Genomic DNA, 10,259 nt, shown 5'->3' with positions numbered 1-10,259 from the left:
GTCCACTCAATCTTGTGGCTTGTCCAACACATCAGAGCCTGGGATGCTGAGAAAAAGAAACCAAGACAGAGTGAGAGATTGCTGTTCTCCTGGGGCACCGGGAAGGGAGAGCAGCTTCCACCTGCTGTGCCGAGCTGTGGTTCCTTCTTGCAGTTCCAGAGCCCTAGTGAAAACCTGTGTAAGATGAGAGAGCATAGGGACTGCCAGGCTCCCCACCCCACAAACACATCAGCTTTCCACTTGCCCTCCAGTGTGACTTATCAGCTGTTTGGGGGTGGGAGCTCAAAGAAAACACACTGTGGAATGTACCGCTCTGCATGCTAAATGAAAGGGCTGAGCCAGCTCAGGGGTTGAGAGAAGGTTTGTGAATTACAAGAATAATGATCTTCAGTTTCTGACCTCCTGGCACGGCGGCAGTGTTTATCAGGAGACGCATGTGACTGGTTAAGACACAGAGCCCCAGCTTGAAGGAAACAGCTGCTTGAGGCTCGCTGGCACTTGGCAGCCGGGCAGGCAGGGTGCACCGTGATGACAACACAGACCCAGTAAGTAACGGGAGAGCTTCGTGTGCGCGCTGCAAACCACTGACAATCTTTCATTGTGATTTTTGTTTCCCTCTGGCACTAAAGGAGGTATTTTGTTTGCGCCGGTGATTGATAGCCATTTCCATTTTTTTAAAAGAACCTGTTATTTTCAATGTTGTTTTCTAATTTTAAGGGTGAATGAGGCATCTTTCTTGAATCCTATCTAGAAAACAGCAAGTTTATTTCCTGGTGTCCGGGATTTCAATGGTCTGTGATGTTCAGGTTCAAAGCCGAGATTCAGGTCACGAATGAGAGAAGCTATTGAAGTGAGTTGAAATTTGATTTCAATCAGTTTTTACCATTGAAACTTGAAAAATAGTGTTTTGAGAAATAATGTGTGAGTTTATTATATGGCTGACTTGACCATTCCTAGTCACTTTTGAAGACTCTTTCATTTAACTATGTATAACAATCTGTAATACAGAAAACTAACAAGATAATATGTAAATTTAGATTAGAAATCATATTTAGGTTTCAGGTATGCTTTCTAACTCATTGAAAGGTACAGTTTATAGTTCTTTTCTTTGACAAGTTAATTCACCTTTCTTACTCTAACGCTACATTTTTTATTGCCTCTGGTAGTCCTTCTTTTAGATAAGGGCAAGTTGGTGTTTTTATGAGACTCAGAGACTTGCTTCCTTGTTTTTACCCTGGATTATGAAAGTGTTGCCTGAAGCCGATGATTAACTCTGAGGGGCCCTGCACCCAAATAACTGAGAGGACCTGTTCTTTCCCCAGTTCACTGGGCAGCGCTTTTAGGGAGAGCCGCAAAGCAGGCCCCATCCTGGAACAGAGATGTTGTTTGGGGACTTTTGTCCTGTCGCGGCCATCACAGGGAGAATGCTTAAGAAGAAAGGAAAAGGCAAAGGGGAGAGGGCAGAGTCCTGACCTGGCGATGTAAACCTCTGGCTGTGACAGGCCTCCGGAATCAGAGTGTTGTGGGGAGATAACCCAACAAGTTCCTGTTTCTGGATCACCTCGATATTGAGGAGGGGGCAGAGAGTGGTTGTTTTAAAATGAAGTCTTACTGCCCTGGCTGGTGTGGCTTAGTGGATTGAGCACCGGCCCGTGAACCAAAGGGCCGAGGGTTCAATTCCCAGTCAGGGTACATGCCTGGGCTGTGGGCCAGGTCCCCAATAGGGGGCATGCCAGAGGCAACCACACATTGATGTTTCTCTCCTCTTTCTCCCTCCTTTTCTCTTTATCTAAAACTAAGTAAATAAAATCTGAAAAAAAAGTGAATTCTTACCACGTAGTTTTTTGGCTTGTGACAAGCCCAGGGCACCCTGAAGTGTTTCCCCAGGTGACTGATGGCTTGTCCAACATGCTCAGGTTGTAAAATTGTCTTGCCATTTCTGTTTCCTGCTGGGAGGAAGGACTGCTTTCCCTCTACCACCACCTCCCCTTGTTGTAGGTGAAGAGTGGATTGAAAATGACCCAGAGCATGCTGCTTCTGCCACAGGCCACCCCAACACGGTCAGTCTTGAGTCCAACATCAGCCAAAGATTTGGGAAGGAAGCATTTGTAGATACCCTCTCTGGAAAAATGGCTCTCTGGCATTGGGAAGTTCCCCCCCCCCCCGTCTCTTCCTTAAAATGAAGAAGAATTCACAAAACCAAGCATATGCAATAAGAAGAAATATCTCCAACTTCTTTGTTCCTCTCTAAGCTGTTTGTGTGAGGTTGCTGGGTCAGCCTGAGGCTGTGTGGCCCAGTGACTTTCCTGTCTGGCTGCAGGGCACTGGCTGCGTGCGCACGGGGACCTCCTGTAGGGAGTGTGCTTCTGGCGTACTTTTACCTTTTCCACAGGCTGATAGTGGAAAAGAACTTTCTGGTTCTTTTGGAAATGGTGTCTCTGGAATAACAGAGCCACCCACCAATAAAATGGGGTTCTAAATGGCAGAATAGGCTTTGGATTATTCAACTGCCGAATTTTTGAAAGCCTGCAGATTCCTTTGAAAAACCCAATGATCCATTGACTTTCAAAATATTAATAACATACTAATGAAAATAATTATTTTACATGGAAATAGTATGTCGAGTCAACTTGTACAGGTCCGGATAGGAATTATAGGGTGTACAATGTAACGCCTTCTTATAAAGATGAGGAAATCGTAGCAGATTTATCCGGGTCACAGTACCAGTTAGTGGCAGAGCCAGAAAAGAGAGCTCAAGGCTTCAGCCACTTTTACCATCGTAATATTAACACTACAAATTTTAACTTGCATTCACTGTGCACTGACCATGCCAGATGCCACGCTAACCAAGTGTGCTTATTTTTATATAAGCCTCCCGTGTGTGTGTGTGTGTGTGTGTGTGTGTGTGCCCACGCGCTGTGTATTGTTCTCCCAGTTTTATCGTGGGAGAAACTGAAGCTCAGAGGCCCTTGGAGCTACGCGGCTATATTTGGCACAGGCAGAGGTGGCACCTCGTTCAGACTCCAGAATCTGAACACATTACTAACTAAAAGTGGAACGCCTTTGCTAATCTCCCGTATTTAAATGTAAAAGCTCATGAAATGCAAATGAGACTATTTCAGCACTGTATAATGAGACACGCAATGTGCGCGAGGGCCCTTTTGAACCCTCCACGGCAGGAAGGGCGAGGTTTCCCCCCTGACAGTCTAAGCCCAAGCTGTACAGGGTCAGTGACTGGCGCTGTGTTTTGTCTTTAACGGCCGCTCAGCAACAGCCCTCGCGCTGGTGAGAACACTGCCCTGGAGCTTTGTTATTGCTCTGGAACCCACTGCTGTCACTGCCCCTCCTGGCCCTTTCCTCAGCGTTTCCTGTCACTCCTTTCCTTTGGAGGACAGCCACTCCACCCATGCCCCACCCCAAATAGCCTGCTTCGTGATGATAAAACTGTTATCAGACCTGGTTCTCCTAACTCAACCTGGAAGGTGGGTTGTCCACATGGGTGGTGGTTGTTTATGGACAGAAGTAATACAGTCCTTCCCTCTGTTTGCTCCTTTTGTTTCTTCTGAGCTGGCAAGGAGGGTTGCAGGCCCGGAGACTGGCTGTGACAGGGGAGGCAGGGGAGAGGTGCTGTTCTCTGCTGACTGGGATGCGGCCTGCACCTACCTATGCCGGTTGCAAGCTTCACCCCTCTACCTGCTGTATGCCTAAAGACTGCCCTCTGACTTGTGAACCCCGAACCTGAGGCTTTTCTGGGTCATCAGCCAGATACAGAGCCCTTAGGGAATCCTACTTCTTGAACCCTTCAAAAAATTTAACTGGGCTTTCCACACCCTTCCATGTGGTTAAATGTCCAAATTAGGGCTGGAGTAATTCATAAGTAACAGAAGGGACCTTTGGTTAATCAGGAGGAAAATTAAGTAAGTAGACCATTTATGGGTGTCTTTGAGAAAGTTACCAATGCTTTTTCAAGGTTGTTATGTCAAGATGACACATTCTGAAGATTAATCTACTGATAGCAAGAAAAGGGAATTTTTAACCCACTTCTCACGTTCCTGATGTCTCTAAAACTAAGCACTTAAGAGTTATCAGTAATGTAGTCTGCTGAACTAAAACCACTGGAAATTACCTCTAATCCTGGCTTGGTTGTGCTTGTTTCCATAACAATTGGCATAGTCCAGTGGGTATTCTATGGAGACATATAAGAGGAATTTGAAATCACAGAAGAGTCCAAAGTCATACATCAGAGCTAGTTTGAAGCAAAATTGTGTTTATTTTCCCTGGACATTTTAGAATAAGGAAACAAATTTAGCGATGCAGGGCTTGTTTTGTTTCTTTGTTTTGCCAGACTGTGTGTACAAAAGAACCTGCTCCCGAAGAATTAACTCCCTGGGTCCCTCTTTCCCTTTATCTAAATTGCTCATTTGCAGTTCTCAAAGTCGTTTAGCTGTGTGGGCACATTTCCATCGTTCTATGGATTTGAAGGGCTGGTTTTATTTGCTGTTTTAAATAATTGCAGCCGGATCTCTGGAGTCTATGCTGTGTAGGTTTGCTGTGCTTTGGTCTTCTTTGAGCTCGTTTATGGTTTTGACCAAATTCCTACATTTATATGGGAGTTTTCAGCTGTAAGGCATTTTTTTTTTTTGCACATTGTTACAATTCTATGAAAGAAAGAGGCCAGTCATCGCTATTGTCTACAGTGAGAAAACTGAGGATGAGAGAAAGTGAGTGAGTTGTCCATGGTCATGGAACCGGTAACCGGCAGAGCTCTGCTAAGTTCCCAGTCCTCTGACTCTGAATTGTAGCTATGAACTTGTCCTTTGTGATCACAAGTGCTATAATTTGTATTATCTTCTGATGGACAAAAGCTAAATGGATGCCTGTTTTCATGATATGCCATTTCCTGTATGTGGTCATGGTATTTCCAAGCTTATGGATACTTGGCTTCAGAAACAAGGTTGGCTTAGTTACAGTCACAATAGTGTTTGTTTAGGGTAATATTTTTAAAGGAACTTAATGGTCATTTTCTTCCTCTGCAGATCCAGTGTGATTAAGTGGGAGTCATACCAACTATGGCATGATGTGATATTCAGCTTTAGAAAAAAATCTGTTTGTTTTTTAGATACAGAAATGCAGTCAGATGCCCAGCACTCCTCTTACCCAACGAAACAGACCATCAGCAATCTTGGAGGTTCTGCCTGGTTACAGTACTGCATGCCCGTGGGAAATAGTGTAGTCCGACCACTGGGAAAAGTGTCCTCTGCTACTCTTTCCCCTTGTGGAGTCCACAGCTGAGAGGGGTTTAACTTGCTAGAATAATTGAACGTCTTCACTACTGGTCAGCTTTCTGTTCCAGCAATCTGGCTCATTGTATAAAAGAATTATCAGTATGTTGGCAAGGCCATAAAAATGACATTGTGTGATGCCGATGATCTTACAGTGCAGCTGTGCATTATCAGGGCCAGGGCTTACAGGCGCGGGCGCGGGCACGGGTGGTGCGGAAGCAAGTGACCAGCTTTGTGATAGTAGTGGCTATTATAGCATGTCGTTCTAAAGTCGCTTTTTTGGACTGTGAATGGGAAAGGTAGCCTTCCCATTTGAATTTAAAACATCCTGAAAAACATTGAATTGATGAACTGACTCAAAGAGCATTTTTCTTTAGTGACTACTGTAATAATCTATACCTTTCAAGAGGACAAAAGGGGAAAGAAATTTTTGAAAAAGAAAAGAAAATGAGATGGCAGGTTCAAGGCTTACCTTCCCAGATAACAGTCTATAGAATTTGAAATTTTATTAGCCTTGATACCTCTATTGTAAGTGGGGAATTCAATGAGCTATACGAATGATTTAGGTAGCTGCAGATATCCCAACATCCTTTAAGTATCTGTGTGATCAGATTTTTTTTCTGAAGGCTTCCCTCGTTCTCAATTGCTGCCTTAACTATATACGTAACTTTGTGTTGGTTTAGACAGAGCTACCCCCACCCCACAAAATATTCCAAGACTCCTGCATGGATCAGTACGGCGTGAGCTTGCTTCAGGATCATAAGTGTACTCAGAGTTTCCTCTTCGAACACGTGCTAGAGGCTGTCTTTGACAGAGAGCTGGTCATGGAGGACTATACCATGAAAAAGTTAAGTGCGTAGTGACTTCCGGAAGGTCATTTTAGTAACCACTGAGCTGCCTGCTTAATTCAAAAGTTGCAGACAAGTAATTGCATTTGAGCGTGTGATTTAATTATGTCCCTTTTCCCCTCTGAGGCATCTGTACTGTGGTGGAGACCTTAGCAATGGATGAACTGGCCACAAGGAAGGCAATGGGCTGGAGAAGTCAGGCAAAGAGGCCGTGAATCTGTTGTGGAATCAGACTGCATAGTAGAAGGAAAGAAAGAAAAGAAGGAAGGAGGGAAGTAAGGGAAAAAGAAAGGGAAGAAACTGTTGAGTCTCTCCTCTATTTTTTTTTTGAGAAAGTAATATTTTTCCTTTCATCCAACAATTAATAGGCTGAGCTGAGAGGTTGTTTTGGGGTTTTTTGCGGGGAGGGGGGTGGTTGAGTCTTTTATGGAAGTTCACTTTGGGAAGGTAGCATTAGGGATTTTGGAAAACTGACTGGGTTCTCCAAGCCTCCTTAGACCTGGAATCAAGGATCTAGAAAGAACAAGTGTCCTTTTCCAGCCGCACTTGAACAGCTTGCTCTGTAACCCGGTGTTCTCAGACCACAGGTTACTATAGACTTCTGGAGCTTAGAAACGACTTAAGAATTTGAAATGGTTTGAAAATAGAAGAACTGAGTATAATTTCCATATTTGGTTCTGAAAAACTCATATCATAAGTTCAATTTGACTGACTTTGGATTCTGCTCTACTTCAGTTCTGCTTTTTAAAAGTAGAAAGTATTTCACTTATGTATGGAATGCCTGCTATTCAAAATCACATGAGTTGACAGGATGTTTTAGAAATCATTTTTTTTTTTATGGCAAGAACAGTGCTCAGTCTACATGGTGGCCCTCGAGATTTCTTGTCTCTTTCTCTTCTCAGTCACTCTGATTCTAAGATGAGTCTGTATCCATTTTCCTTCCGTGGCAGGCATTTAAACTGAGTCTGCTATGGGGAAAGGAAAGAAACTGATGTTTATCTTCACATCTCCCAGAGGTAGACATTATTGTTGACACTGTTGCAGAAGAGATAAGTAAATTTCTGAGATGTTTGAGCCACAAACCAGTGCAAAGGGAAGCTGGGGTTCTGGTCCTAGTCTGCCTGGAAACAAAGCACATGTCTTTTCTAGTCCAATCACACTGACTCTCACTATGTTTGTGTAAAAATTGATGCTCACTATGCAAAGGGAAGCCATTGTGTGGAGTTGGGAGTCTGCTGTCCCTGTCAAGCAACTGACGTTACGTCATGCCCAACACGTGGCCATTTCCATAGAAGGACACTGCAGGCCAAAGAGACATCCTAGGACTCTGTGGAGTCATGATTGCACCTTGCAGTGTCCTTTCAGCACCCGCCCAGAAACGCTCGTCCTGTGCCCGGTGTTGAGGTGTTCTATCAACTGTGATGCTCTGCACCGTGGGCAGGGTGTTCTTGCAAAGCAAGGCCTTTGGCAACGCTCAAAAATCATTATTCTATTGCATATGATGACATGTTTAAAAAAGATCATGGCTGTAGGACCTGGCTGACTAACCAGCAGTGACAGTTTGCTTTAAGTTATGTTTGGTTTTTATAAGAAGTGACTTAATATTGGCACCAAGTGGGGCAGTCATCCTTCCTTCATAAATTGTTTCTTGGCACCATGATTCCAAATAGATAAAAGGGCCGAGCAGACCTTGAAGCAGGACCAGGGGGACATATCTCATGCTATTTTAATGCTCTACGTCTTTGAAGAAACACTGCTTTCATCCTCTCTTTGGAAGCTCCAGGGACTTTGCTTGACTTAAGCCAGTGATGGTGGTACTATTGTGTAAGAATTGGGGCTCCATTGTTTTCAGCTATAAGGGTGAGTGAGAAATGTATCATGCGTAGAATTCTGCAATCATTTGGAATACTAATACATTTGAGAAACTGTTTTGAGTTTTAATTCTCAGGTTTGGCAATTCTACTGCACCAAATGTTATTAAAACCTCAGTAGTAAATCTAGTTTATAGGTAGCGGGGTGAAAGAAAAAGTGTACAATACATTTGTATTCGATTCATTTCACGAGTATTTTAAAACAGATGATTTGTAGTGCATATCGCACAAATATGGATAATGGCACAGACTTCACCCTGCAGGATATTGCCACTTAGTTAAGCAGATCAATGTTTTAAAACTTATTACAACAAACCTCTACAATTCACACATATTTGCTCTATGAAAGGTTTGTACAGAGTTCTGTGGAAGTCAGTCTGTGAAGACAACGATGTCAGGGTGAGTCAGGGAAGGCTCTCGAGGGTTGGTGACATTTGAACTAAGCATGAAAGGATTAGTAGTCATTGCTCAAGAAGAAAACTGTCTGTTGAAAGAATCCATTCCAGGAATAACCTGTAACTTGGTAGAGCTGAATCATAGGGTGTATGTTAGAGGAGAAACCAGAGAAAAATCCCAAAAGATGCAGTGGCTCCAGGATTAAGGGTGGTGTTTGCCCTTCTGAAGCATTTAGATGTTTTTGAGAAACACCGCAAGGTTAAGAAAACACAGCTTTTATTATAGAAAAATTCCAATGTATACAGAAGTTGACAATATAAGGAAGCCCATGTATTCAGTACTCAACTTGAACAACTTTCAATGGCCAATCTTGTTTCCCTAGGTCCCCACCCATGTTCTTTCTTTTCCAGAAGAGTTTGCAAGCAAATCCAAGACATTTCATCATTCCATCTATAGATATTTTATTATGTACTTTCTAAATGCTACGTTCTCTTTTTAAAAATCCTCAGTATCACTAATACATTTAAAATAAGTAGCAATAATCCTTAACTATGATCAAAACTTGTGCGGGGAAGGAGTGATATGAATATACTTGAATTCTGGAAAGAAAACTCTGGAGGCAATGAGGAGGACAGGAGGGAGAGGAGAGCTGCCAAAGACCAATGGAAGACTCCAGAGATGGAGCTTGAATCAAGTCAGTGGTGCTGGAGAGGGTGGAAGGATTTTCAGAATGTTTGAAAGCAAAGTTAATAGTTTTTCAAATCAATTGGATATGGGCATGAAGTTGAGGAGGGAGTTGAGGAAAATGTGGAGGTTTTAGCTTGTGTAATCAGCATATGAATATGCCATTAATTGCCATACTGTAGGGATTCCTTGAAAAGCAATTTAGCCTGGTTCTTCATTCACCAGAGACTCCTGGAAACAAATCCAAAAATACTTTCCTCTTACCCTCAGACGATACTTTGAGACTTGGAATATTTATAAAGTAGTTTTGATCTCTCTGCCTGAAGAACGTCATTAACAAAAATTGGAAAACATTGAGAGAATAGCATCTAAAATGCCAAAGGAGACAGAGAAGCCACTTGGACAAACTGATAACTGAGATTTCTTCAGATTACATATAATTGATAGTTCTAAAATCATAAAAGCTAATGAATATGATTTGTTCACCAAATCCCCAAACACTTAAGTTTAAAAGAGGTAAACTTAAAATGACAGAATTTTTTCATGACATATGATAAAATGTTCAAACAAAAACACTGAAAGAATTGCAAATATATAGCGAATATCCATATTTGATTTTACCATTAATAATCTATTCTATTTGTTTTTTCACACATGTATCCATTTATCCATTTTTCTATCCATCCATTGGTTCATCTTTCTTTTCTTTCAAAATAAATTGTAGTCAGGAGTACACTTCATTCCTAAATACTTCATCATATATGAGGCCAGAAAAAGTCCAGTCATTGCTAATATAATGGGAACAGTTTGCATGACAATGATGTAACCTGGCAGCCAAGGAGAGCGGACTGGAATGTACAAGCATGAACAGTGACAACTTCACTGGACTAGTCAGTGGGGGCAGTAGACACTGCTGAGTGAGCATGTGTACTGTGTGGTCATTGCATTCAAAATTACCAAGAGAGTAGAGTTATGTATCTGCATCAAATTTTGCATTAAGCTTGAGCATTCCTCTGTGGAAATTCTTCAGGTGATTCAGAAGGCCACAGCTACGGGCAACTGGTGATTGGCAGCTTTATCACTACAATGCACCCACTCATGCATCATATCTCATGCAGAATTTTTTGATGAAACATCAAATCGCCCATGTGACTCAGCCCCCCTATAGCCCAGATTTG

At 42.5% G+C, this 10,259-nt stretch overlaps 1 protein-coding gene across 1 annotated transcript in view; it reads left to right on the top strand.

Annotated features, from left to right (window-relative positions):
- The first annotated feature begins 282 nt into the window (after positions 1 to 282).
- The window catches only part of RASGRP3 (RAS guanyl releasing protein 3), a 73,094-nt gene continuing 63,117 nt past the window's right edge, over positions 283 to 10,259 (top strand). The window contains exon 1 of the mRNA XM_045189320.3: positions 283 to 545. The gene's annotated coding sequence lies outside the window, so the exon portion shown is untranslated. The remainder of the gene's footprint in view (positions 546 to 10,259) is intronic.

Source organism: Desmodus rotundus, chromosome 5 (genome assembly GCF_022682495.2).
Source record: "Desmodus rotundus isolate HL8 chromosome 5, HLdesRot8A.1, whole genome shotgun sequence".
NCBI classification, from domain to species: Eukaryota; Metazoa; Chordata; class Mammalia; order Chiroptera; family Phyllostomidae; genus Desmodus; species Desmodus rotundus.
Note: the sequence above shows the minus strand (reverse complement) of the source record. Positions and strands in the feature narration are given on the sequence as shown.